This window comes from Octopus bimaculoides, chromosome 4 (assembly GCF_046866305.1).
Source record: "Octopus bimaculoides isolate indiv1 chromosome 4, ASM4686630v1, whole genome shotgun sequence".
Taxonomy (NCBI): domain Eukaryota; kingdom Metazoa; phylum Mollusca; class Cephalopoda; order Octopoda; family Octopodidae; genus Octopus; species Octopus bimaculoides.
The window spans coordinates 84,747,510-84,760,647 of NC_142931.1; the positions used below are offsets into that span (position 1 = coordinate 84,747,510).

Below are 13,138 nucleotides of genomic sequence, written 5' to 3' on the forward strand. Positions count from 1 at the left end.
GCACCTTGTCTTTTAGGCAAACACCAAATCCCTTTGGCCAGTCATTAACCGACAATCAAAATGTCGATTAAATTAGCAAAGGGAAAAAGAATAAAGAGGTCAGAACTGGAATATTAAAAGGAACGAACGAATACAATATTATCAAAAACACTGCTTATATCAATAAGTAAACACTAGCATACTGGCAGTAATAGTAACAGTAGCGGTTGTAGTTGTAGCAATCGTAGTAGGTAGTAGTTATTATTGTGTAGCCCGAGGTCTGCTAGATTGAGCAGGAGGCCTATAATCAACGCGTTCCAGTCGTGCCAATTCCGTAATTTTTCAGAGCTAGTATATCTAGGATTACACTATCCAATTTATCCTTCTTTTCCTTGAAAGACTGTAGAGAGGGGTTGGAGGGGAATTTAGCTGCTGTTTGTAGCAGGTCCGGCGACTGCATACAGGCTCCCTTGTTGGCTTGACAGGAGGAGTTGTAGCAACAATATTACTAATAGTAATACTAACAGTTAAAAGCTTAGCTTATAGTAGTTGTCGTGATTGTAATTTGTAACACACTCACATATATATATATATAAAGATAGAGATAGACTAATATCTATATATGTGTATGTGTGTGACTGGCTCTCCGTGAGTGGAATAGTTGTCGGTCGCCATCAGTTGCCGATGAGATTAGAAAGGGACTTCGCATCCTCGTAAGGTGTGTGCATGAGCTTCTATGTGTAAGTACATGTGTAAGCAACAACAGTGCGGGCGTGCACTTTCAACAATTGTTGCTGATAATCACACCAGACGCTGGTCACACACATGTATGTGTATCTATCTATCTATCTATCTCTCTCTATATATATATACACATACACACATAGTGAGAATTTACAAAAAAACAAAAGACGAAGACGGGTGTGTAAACAACACACAGATGTATTAGTTTATACATATATATATATATATATATATATATATATATATACATACATACGTACGTATATATGTATACAGAGGCTTGGGCCAGTTAGGAAAAGAGAAGGAATCGTGGCTACCAAACTACTATGACACAACAGCACAACACCAACAAGGATCTTCAATAATTCTTTATAAAGATCTCTGATTAGTCAATCATACAAAATCCTTATGCTCTTCGAAAATCGATTACATTATAAACAAACGAGATAGCTTTGTCAAAAAGAAGAAATCACATCACAGATGGGAGAAGAGGACAAGTGAGTGTATCATTGTAAAAATAAATAAAAGGACACCTGTGTGTATGTGTAAGATGGAGTAATGTGTGCGCGCACGTGTCTATACTATGTGTTCAATAATGAAAATAGTCAAAGAGAAACAAGAGTATATATGATATATGCATTCGTGATTTTTTAAAACATTTGGTGTGAAATTTTAGAATAGCAGAAAGAATGGAAATGAGAATCCGTGACATTCATGCACTCCCCAAGCAGTCATTGGAGCTGTTAAGAGTGACTGATTAGATGCAGAGCCAGATGTGTAGTGTTGCATTATAGTGTTTGTTGCTTTGGACAGGTCTAAGAAGAGTGGACTGTTGTGGTAAGAATCGGCCGCAAACATATTGGTTACTATGGCACATGGCAGCAGCAACTAACACACGCTAGATAGAAACAGAGAGACGAGAGAGAAAGAAAGAGAGAGTGAGAGAGAAACTGACCCATTTCTTCATGTCCAATAAAAAATATAACAAACAGCATAGGTCTGTAAAGAACATTGGCTTGTGTGTCGACTACCAATCGTAATTCGTCGCACGAGAAAGTCAGTTGTCAGCACTGGCAACGACAAGAAAAATCTGGACAGTTCGTACGGTGTCAAACAATAATTGTGTGTGTATGTATGTAACTTTGTATAAATCGCCATTTTACGAAACAAAACGATTGTTTTCGACATACAAGATGGAACGTCTAAAAACATGATCGGTAATAAAAATCGTGACCCATTCGGTAATCTAACTATGTTGCTATTGTGTTACTATGAGGTCAGCGGTGTGTATACAGTGTTAGAAACATAAATGGGAAAAGGAAAATCACCTTTTGGTGTGTGTTGTTGGCGGGCTGCAGTCGTCAGTAGATACCGTGGCTATGGCGTTTATTCCTAGGGCAACAGTTGCCACACTCTCTCACTATACAATGTATCCTAGCACTGGTACTACTTCTTGCTTTCTGTGGACAGACGGTGGTTTAATGCTCCCTTTCATACAACGATTACTGTAAGTATATTGAAAATATTATGATATACCGATCGAATAATAATTCTGTGCTGCAGTAGTTTAGGTATTTCTTTCGAGAAAATAAATGAAAAATATTGGAACTATATCTACATCGGATGTCGTTTAGAAACCTAACGACACATTTGCTTACAAGGTGATGCTAAGATGGCGGTGCCTATATTAGAATGAGAATAGCGTCTTGACAACTGAGGCATGCGTTAGCAACGTCATTTCCGATCCGGTCTCGTTATTTACATAACCGGGTTTGCTGTTATTATTTAGCATACGCTTTACTGAGAAAAGGAGAAAGAAAACCTCTCTTTCGAAGTTACCGACAAATATAGTTGCCTAAACCATTTACAAAACAAAATATCGTAATCACTTAAAAGACAAAGCATAGGTTTTATAACAAGAGAGGGAAAGAGAAAATAAAGATCCACTGAATTAATACTAAAAAGATGGCGCCGTCGCCATTAAACTAAATAGCGTCTTGACAACTGAGGCATGTTCGGTTAGCGACCATCAAATTAACTTTATTAAACTTACAGAATACAGATTTTTACTTGTGCTTTTTGTTCTGTTTCGTTTTGTTTTATATGAGTATATAAATGTTGTCGTTAAATTCAATTTGTGTCTAGATTTCACCACAAACTAATAACGAAATGGCTTGTAATTTATCAACAACTTTCCAGTAGCGAAGAAGCTCTGGTAGGTTTGTGTACTGACGTTGTTAAGGAAACGCCTGCTGGAGCCATGTTTTGATGATGGTAGGGGGATTCCGTCTTGTTTCTTCTGACGGGCCCCGGCTTAATATATTACCACGTAGTACTTGCTGGGATGAGTAAAAATTCCGCTTACCATTATATTATTATCATTATTATTATTATCGCTTATTTCTTCAGGCTAAGCACAAAGCCAATCATTTTAAGAGGACAAAATCGATTGACTTGGTTCATTATTATATTACTGGTATTTAATAATTAATCGGTTCCAGAGAGAGAGATAAACAGCAAGTTTGATCCCAGCGAGAATCGAACTCAGAACACTGAGGTGTCCGGCTAGATACAGGAAACAATCCAATCTCTCGTTTAACTGTCTCAGCCATTTCCATGTTATTTTTATAAAATAGAGGTAAGCTTCTGGCGCGGTTTCGATTACCGGTTGTTATCATTCCACTTCATTTATACTATTTATATTGGGAAAGACATGAACATTGCACTATCTCGATTCCCGCTTCCTTGTAATTCTAAAACCTTAGATTATATGAGAAACCATTAATACATACACAGAGACAGAGTGGCGGGTGCTAGACAGAGAAATCCCCCTCCGGGTATCTGAGTTCACGATAAGGTTTCGATTCCAAGGAGATTTCCTTTCACCTCGGTTACACTGTTAATACCCAATGGAAAGCTATGAATGTCATAATTTCTCATTAAGCACTTTCTATAAGCATGGGACCTCTGTACTTAATGAAAAGAAACCATTATTAATACACACACAAATCTCTCGTAATATGAAGGCAGCTTTTCCATGACTCGTTGTTCTGTTTAAAGATCGATAATAAATTAACCATCTTTAGCAATATATCTATTAAATCTTTCTAGTTAGTTCGATATTTTCTCTGTGTGGGTGGGCATTGAAAATAAATTTTTAAAAGTAATTATATTTAATTATTTTTTTTTATCGCGCATTACAATGTTTTGTAGTTCTCCTCGGTCAAAGTTCGAATCTTGCTAGGGTCGACAAAATAAGTACCTTGTTCGTCTCAATCGATTTTGGTATTTTCTTACTCAGAATGTTAAACATTCTGCCTACAGGAGAAAATTATTTGTTTCTCTTTAGTCTCGTACGGGTTTTTATCTTTCATTTACTCGGGGTCGATGAAATAAATCCCAGTAATGCTATACAATTGATTCTCTTGACTTTGCACCTCCCCACTGCTCTATAAAATGGGCATTGTGCCTATAAAAGAAATCATTATTACTAAACGCCGATGTTGCGACCCGGTTTCGTTCCACCGCATTTGCGTGGCCAATGCCCTTGAGAAAAGCATTCACATTACACAATCTCATTTCCCTACTTTCCTATAAATTTATGCAGCCTTATGCTCCACTGAGAAATCAACGAAAGAAGAATTTCTTTAAATAGCTTTGAAGAACTGAGCTATTTTAGAGGTTGGGAGAGGAAAAACGAGGATTTTTTTGTGGTTAGGTCCATGGACAGGAATCGCCAAATGTTTCACTTGCTTGGCTCTCTTAGAACTTACCCCTGAACTCCAGTATCCCGAAGTTAGTGTACTGCTTTAAGAGATTGGTTAAACCAGGAAGTTATAGGAAAGGTATGTTAAAATGTGTGTGTGTGTGCGCGCGCGCGGTACATATATGAATACGCACGTGTGTGTGTGTGAGTGTATCATCATCATCATCATTTAACGTCCGTTTTCTATGTTGGTACACACACACATAGCTTTGGGGATACAAATAGTCTGCTAGGTGTTATACACAAAACTCTCGGCCATTGAGTCACTTTATAACTTCAGTCAATTAAAAATAATGTGTGACTGTGTGTATACACACACATATCTGTATGTATGTATATGTTACATGTTCACACACACACGCACACATACATGTATAAGGAGTGTCCTTTGTGTTTATGATCTTTGGTAATGAAAGTTTTCAAAACAATCAAATGCAAAAACAAAATTATATAATTGCAAAAGGAAGGTAATGGAACAGTTTTTAAATAGTATATTTCCAATGTTTTTTCATTCTTTCAACACTATATAAAGTTGCATGGTACTTATTGAACAACCTTCTAGTATACACATGCATTTTCTGAATTAAGAGAAAAGAAAGGGAAGCAAGACCAAACACATTGTATTTAACCAGTGTGTGTGTGTGTCTTCACTGTCTTATTCAGTCTTTTTTTAAGAACCTTGTATTAAAGTTTAGTTCTGTATATTGTCATTTTGATATCTACATACATTAATATACATACATTAATATATACATATATATATATATATATATATATATATATATATATATATATATATATATATATATATATGCAGTTATGTATATGTCTGGTCAAAGAGTGAGCAATGGTTTCGCATCTGTAAAGGGCTTAGCTCCATGGACGACTCATATATATATATATATATATATATATATACATATATATACGTATGGTGGTTGTCTACTCCTTACACAGAGTTTGACCACCTCCTGTACCTAGACCTTACCCCCTTCATGGCGTCTGATGTGGCTTTTTAAACCAGATAATGTTCTGAAAAAAACACCCACACAGATTGCACCTCTGATTTGAACTACCAATACCTGCAGGTAAGTTCTGGTCATTGTGGATCTTAACATGTCTTTTAAGATCTCCATTGGATTTGCAAGCCTTCTGGCATACACCACATTCAAACGTGTGCACAGACATATAGTCAGAATAGTTGGTTGAAGTTTGTTTTCCATGGGTTCACAGGTGAGATTTGAGGCCAGCCAAAGACAGGCATGGTCTGTCACAGACTGTGCACACAAAAAGGTCCTTGTCATTCACCTTCTCGACCTTTACATTCTTCCTTAAATATCTTTTGAATCTTGCTTGCGTTATCCTGGCAATATCTAGTAATATATGTATATATATCTATATCTATATATATATATATATATATATATATATATATATATATATATATGGCAATGATGACTGGTTTTGCTATCATTCCCAAGCAAATATGGTTTGATAATATGCTTTCACTAATTGTTTTAGGTGCCTGTATAGTCACAAGTGTGAAAGCATGTGGCCTACTGGTTAAGAGGTTTCACTCATGATTACTAGATCATGAGTTCGATTCCCAGACTGGGCAGTACATTGTGTTCTTGAGCAAAACACTTTATTTCATGTTGCTCTGCAACTGGAGGACTGGCAGAATAGTTGGCTCATTGGCAGATATGCTTTACAATATATCTTCTGCTTTTCTACATTCTGAATTCAAACTCCACTTGCCTGGAGATGGCAATGAGAAACCATTCCAGTATTCATTCCAAGTCTAGTCAGGTAGCCGAAGTTCTAGTAATCTACTGAACAATAGCAAGGGAGAATATAGACCCTCCCAGGTTGTATAGAGAGTGCTGGAGAAAGTTAACATGCACAGGACCTGCAAATAAATGTAATTCATTTTCAGTATTCTACAAAAAATATATCTAGCCATGAGGAAATGTTACCTTGCTCCTTGCTTGGAAGCAGGTAAGGGTTGGTAACAGGAAGGTCATCCAACTGTAAAGAATCTACTTCAATAAACTCCATCCAGCCCATGCAAGCATGGAAAAGTGGACATTAAAATGATGATAATGATGATGATATATCTAGATATGTGTGTGGGTGTGTATTTATATATGCTAATGTTTTTTTTTTATGTTGAGTTAAATAAAAACAATTTAATATTAAACTGTAGAATTATTCAGTACTCTTGTAGAGTACATATTTATTATACTTTTGTAAGAAGAGGAATGACAGTGACTTTGAAGTTTTGGCTTGCTAGCCTTTGTTGGTACTGGCATTGGTTACGTTTGGATAGTGCTTTTTACATGCCACCAGCACAGGAGCCAGTCATGGGGTACTGGCATTGGCCATGTTCAGATGGTGCTTTTTATGTGCTCCTGGCATGGGGGCCAGTCAGGCAGTCCTGGCAACATAATATAACATATTTATATGGTGTTCAAATGTTATATTATGATATAAATAAATTATTGGATTGTCAATTGTATCTCTCTATTTAATTTTATCTTTGTAATTTGCATTATACCCATATTTATATGGTATTTAACTGACGTACCAGTGAATTGGGTGTTTCGCACACTCCTTTGAAGGAATTATTTTCTTTAGTTTGTTTATTTATATATATATATATATATATATATATATATATGTCTCTTGTTAGTGATTGTGATATGGTATTGGCATGCACCATGCTTTTTGTAAATAGTTTCAGGTGCCAATGTAGTTAACTCAGATGCACCTACCCTTGACTTAGTGGAACATTCAAGACATGATAGCTGAAGGAAAGAGGACTGCGGCACAATTGGTACTTTAATTTATTGACACTGACAGAATTTGAACTCAAAATATAAAGAGCTGGATCAAATGCTGCAAGGCATTTTGCTCAGTGTTCTATTTATATATATTCTTTTACCTGTTTCAGTCATTTGACTGTGGTCATGCTGGAGCACTACCTTGAAGGGTTTCAGTTGAAAAAATCAACTCCAGGGCTTATTCTTTGTAAGTCTAGTACTTATTCTATCAGTCTCCTTTAGCACACTGGGCAAAATGATTAAGTACATTTTGTTCATCTTTACGTTCTGAGTTCAAATTCCACTGAGATTGACATTACCTTTCATCCATTTGGGGGCCAATAAAATAAGTACGAGTTGAGTGCTGAGGTCACTGTAATTAATTTACCCCCTCCCCCTAAACTGCTGGCTGTCTGTCAAAATTTGAATCCAGTGTTATCATCATCCTCCAAGAGGATGAGCTAGCAGAGTCATTAGCATGCTAGGCAAAATTCTTAGTGGCATTTTGTCTATCTTTGTGCTCTGAGTTCAAATTCTGTTGAGGTCAATGTTGCCTTTCTTCCTTTTGGAGTCAATGAAATAAATACCAGTTAAGCACTGGAGTTGGTGTAAATGACTTGAATTCCCTGAAATTGCTGGCCTTGTGCCAACATTTGAAACATTATCACAGTCCTCTTGTTTATGAGAAACATAAGCCTTGTATAACCTTTTTTGGGGTGAGCAGAGTGTTTCTCTTCCAGGTCTTTGTTGAACTATTCTAATCTTGTACTTTTGAATTCACAATGGAAATCACCAAAAAGTGAGTGTTCTGTGAGGCGTTTACTGCCAACCCATGGGATGTTATTCACTTCACTTCTGAGCACTTAGTTCATGTATTTATTTGCACTGCTGTTATTTAGCAGATGCTACCTGAGTGACATGATATGACCTTTCTCCCTTGTTTTTTTCTTATATAGACTCTACTAATGTCAGTATTTCTATAGAGGTTTTGCAGTTGGTATCAGGATCTTCTAGGTTTTAATGTCTATGAAACAGATTTCCTCTCTAGACCAGTGAAGTATCCCAAACGTTGGTATCAGCGTTGTAAGATACTGTGTTGTAAGAGGAAAGCTCTAACCACTGTATCTTTTTTAGTCTGGTGTACATATGTTTACTAGCACTAAAAAACTCAACAGTGCTTTGAGAGACAAAATTTGACACACACACACACACACATATATATATGTACGATCGCCGCTACAACCTAGTATCAGGGCAGGGGCTCACAAGAGGGGTTGGTCAAAACGCGAAGTTCTCTGACGCAGGCCGCTCCCGTGTGCAGGTCGCTTACAAGGCAGACCCCACTCAAGTGCAGCAGGGAGCCCCAATGGTGGACCCAGGGCAAATTGGCCGTGCATCAGGACCCCTACTTTCGGTGACCACAGCCACCTCCCCAAGACCTGGTCCCAACATATGTTGTATACATATATATATTTGTATTTATGTGCTTTTCTGAGTGAATTCCACTGATGAAGGCAGAGCATTTCTTATGCAGAGCCAGAAATCCAGGATCTGGAATTATCCAGCAATTTTTTACTAGTTCATTTTGTCTCTTCTTCTCCTCTCCTGGTGCTATATGAACATTTAATGTGGTTTTAGAGTCAAGTTTTGACTGCTATTTCCAGCGTGGTGGTATCTCTTAGGTACTCTAAATTATAATTTTATATATGTGTGTGTGTGTGTGTGAAACACTGTCGTTTGCTAGCAGATGGTAGGGGTTCACTCCACTGCTTGTAATTACCGGGTGCAGATTTCCATCGATTATCAGCAGGAGGAGGCACTTCCTGGGGTGAAAAATGGTAGTAATGTTGAACAGCCATGTTGATGTTGCGATTAACATTACTTCTCAGTATAGTTACTACCTTAATCTCTTATAAAGATTTTGTAACTGTATATATCATCATCATTATCATCATCATCATTATCATCATCATCATCATTCACATATATATATATATATCTATCTCTTCTCCGCTGACATACTACGACAAAGTCTCCAAGATGCAGATAAGATAGAGATTTTTATTTATTTACGGCCTCAACATCTCATACCTTTCGCGCTTTAGTCTGCCCTCTATTATTTATCTTGTTTCTCTCCATGAAATTCAATTGAATTCAGTTTTTGTCTTAAATTCATACTTATTCATTTTCTAAGCTTCCTAAATTCATGCTACGTATATATTCTATTCACCTAGATTTCATTGCTCTTTTAAAAATTACGATTTATGCATTGTTGTCTCTCAAATATTTAAAATCTACGATTAAGAGGCCTATCTCCTCGCTGATGGTACACCCGCCCTCCCACCCCTCCACCGGAAGTGCATTCCTCTGTCATCCTGTCATCCTCGGCTGTCTCCCGGAACCCATCTAGTGGCTTTGGCCATCCTCTCCCCAACCTTTGGGTAGCGCATTAAGTTTGAGTAATGTTTGCAGGTTGTAGGTACTGTTTTGCTTATGAATTCTTCCAATTGCAAGTCTTCTTTTCAGGTACACGACACTGCTTCCCCCTTTCCCAGGCTACAGGCCCACACCCCCAACACCCATACTGTTAGGATTGGCACTCTCAACGTCGGCACTCTGAAAGGTAGATCTGATGAAATTGTTGAGATGCTTGAACGGAGACGCGTAGATATGTGCTGCATCCAGGAAGTAAGATGGAGAGGAGGTTCTGCGAGGTTCCTCACAGGCAAAGAACACAGGTACAAGATTTTCTGGGCAGGGAACACTGACGGGGTCGGGGGCGTAGGAATACTTCTAGCGGAGAAATGGGTGGATAAGGTAATCGAGGTTGTTAGAGTAAGTGACAGAGTACTTAAGATTAGACTAGTGCTTCATCATAGATTAGCTACTGTCATCTCAGCCTATGCACCTCAACCGGGGCTACCAGATGGTCTGAAAGACCAATTCTATGACACCCTCTTGCAAACTACCTCGTCGACGAGTGACAGGGACCTTCTCTTTGTGGCTGGAGACTTCAATGGTCATGTCGGACGTCGTGCTGGAGGCTTCCATGGCATACATGGAGGCTATGGCTTCGGTTCCCGCAACGAGGAGGGAACCAGACTGCTGGAGTTCTGTGATGCAACCGATCTTATGGTCTGCAATACCAACTTCAGGAAACCTGCCAGTCACCTAGTCACCTACCGCTCCGGCAGACACTCTAGCCAAATCGACTACATCCTCGCCAGAAATAGGGAAAGAGGGCGGCTTATAAATGCCAAAACCTACCCTGGTGAAGAATGTACCCCACAACATAGATTAGTAGTTAGCGACTTTGGGATCAAGGCAAAATGGGTGCCTAGAATTAGACCGGCTTGGAGGAGAAGGGTGTGGAAGCTTAAAGACCCTGCAAATGGACAGAGACTTAGAGACAAGTTACTTGAAGCATTTAACGAAATAGAAGGGGATATAGCATCATATAACGTGGAAGACAATTGGAGATTTCTGCGGGACAACCTGTTGAAAGCCACCGACCAGATTTGTGGGTGGTGTAAGGTCCCCTCCCGACCCAGAGTAACGTGGTGGTGGAACAAGGAGGTAGACAGGGCTATTAGACAAAAGAAACAGGCTTGGAAGGACTGGAAGAATGGTGGTAGCAGGGAATTGTACCAATGTGCCAGAAGGGAGGCTAGGCGACAGGTTTATTTAGCCAGAGGGGAAACAGATAAGAAAAGATTTGCCAATGTTCTGCGCTGTGAGGACCAAAGACTCGAGGTATTTCGTGTTGCAAGACAGTGTAGGAGAGAGAATAGTGATGTTGTAGGAGAGAAATGTGTTCGCATGGATGATGGTACGCTTGCACTAAATGAGGATGCAAAGAAAGAGGTCTGGAGATGCCACTACGATAGATTGCTTAATAAAGAGAATGAATGGGAGGAAGAGAGCCTGCCGTATGTCGACCCAATAGAGGGACCAGCTATCCGAGTTGATAGTACCAGGGTAGATAAAGCAATTAAGAGTATGAAAACCGGGAAAGCCCCCGGCCCATCAGGAATCACTGCAGAGATGCTCAAAATATCTGGCAGTGTTGGCTATAGCCTAGTCACCCGTATTACGAACCAGGTGATACACGAAGGAGTCATACCCAATGACTGGTGTAGCAGCATCATAGTCAACTGCTACAAAGGTAAAGGTGATGCTTTAGATACAAATAATTACAGAGGCATCAAGCTGTTAGATCAGGTTATGAAAGTTACAGAGAGGGTCATAGCCCAACTAATTAGGGAGCGAATCAATTTAGATGAGATGCAGTTTGGGTTCGTGCCAGGTAAAAGCACTACTGATGCCTTATTTCTAGTGAGACAGCTGCAGGAGAAATACCTAGCTAAGGATAAACCTCTGTACCTGGCTTTCGTTGACATGGAGAAAGCCTTTGACAGGGTCCCCCGATCCCTTATCTGGTGGTCAATGAGGAAACTTGGGATAGAAGATTGGTTAGTGAGAGCTGTGCGAGCCATGTACAGAGATGCTGCCAGTAAGGTGAGGGTTGGAAATGAGTACAGCAATGAATTCTGGGTAGAGGTAGGGGTCCACCAAGGTTCCGTCCTCAGCCCCCTCTTATTTATCATAGTCCTCCAGGCAATCACAGAGGAGTTCAAGACAGGTTGCCCCTGGGAGCTCCTCTATGCTGATGACCTTGCCTTAATTGCGGAGTCACTATCAGAACTAGAGGAGAAGTTTCAGGTGTGGAAGCAAGGTCTAGAATTGAAGGGCCTTAGAGTCAACCTAGCTAAAACCAAAATCCTAATAAGTAGGAAGGTAGATAAAACACAAACCCCTTCAGGTAGATGGCCCTGCTCAGTATGTAGAAAAGGAGTAGGTAGTAACTCTATAAGATGTACCCGGTGCAAGCTATGGACACATAAGAGGTGCAGCAACATCAAAGGCAGGTTAACTAGCAAGTTAGTTTTTGTTTGTGGCAGATGTTCAGGTGCAATAAAGACTGTAAACAAACAGGAAACAACTTCTATCTCACTCCAGGGTGAAAAACTAGAGGTAGTCGATAGCTTCCGCTATCTGGGCAACCAAGTTAGTAGTGGGGGTAGGTGCGCTGAAAGTGTAGCTGCTAGAATAAGAATAGCCTGGGCAAAGTTTAGAGAGCTCTTACCCCTGCTGGCGACAAAGGGACTCTCACTCAGAGTAAAAGGCAGACTGTATGACGCATGCGTACGAACAGCCATGCTACATGGCAGTGAAACATGGGCTGTAACTGCTGAGGACATACGTAAGCTCGCAAGGAATGAAGCCAGTATGCTCCGTTGGATGTGTAATGTCAATGTGAATACCCGTCAGAGTGTAAGTATCTTGAGAGAAAAGCTGAACATTAGAAGCATCAGTTGTGGTGTGCAAGAGAGACGATTGCGCTGGTATGGACATGTGATGAGAATGGATGAGGATAGCTGCGTGAAAAAAGCCACACCCTAACAGTTGAGGGAACCCGTGGAAGAGGTAGGCCCAGGAAGACCTGGGCTGAGGTGGTGAGGCAAGACCTTCGTACATTGGGCCTCACCGAGGCGATGACTACTGACCGAGACCTTTGGAAATGTGCTGTGCGTGAGAAGACCCGGCAAGCCAAGTAAGATCGTTGCCAGTGCCCCTGGACTGGCTCTTGTGCGGGTGGCACATGAGATGCACCATTTTGAGCATGGCCGTTGCCAGTACCGCCTGACTGGCTCCCGTAGGATTTTCGAGTGAGATCGTTGCCAGTGCCCCTGGACTGGCTTGTGTGGGTGGCACATAAAAGACACCATTTTGAGCGTGGCCGTTTTCATGCGGGTGACACGTAAAA

The 13,138-nt window shown here is 39.9% G+C and overlaps 1 protein-coding gene and 1 long non-coding RNA gene across 19 annotated transcripts in view; one reads left to right on the plus strand and one right to left on the minus strand.

Annotated features, from left to right (window-relative positions):
- LOC106870734 (DNA-binding protein RFX2) overlaps positions 1 to 2,122 on the minus strand; it is a 75,272-nt gene extending 73,150 nt beyond the window's left edge. For all 18 annotated transcript variants that reach the window (XM_089350905.1, XM_089350902.1, XM_089350896.1 and 15 more), the window contains exon 1: positions 2,052 to 2,122. The gene's annotated coding sequence lies outside the window, so the exon portion shown is untranslated. The remainder of the gene's footprint in view (positions 1 to 2,051) is intronic.
- LOC149136123 (uncharacterized) overlaps positions 2,104 to 13,138 on the plus strand; it is a 97,696-nt gene continuing 86,661 nt past the window's right edge. Inside the window, exon 1 of the long non-coding RNA XR_016241563.1 lies at positions 2,104 to 2,230. This is a non-coding gene — a long non-coding RNA (uncharacterized LOC149136123). The remainder of the gene's footprint in view (positions 2,231 to 13,138) is intronic.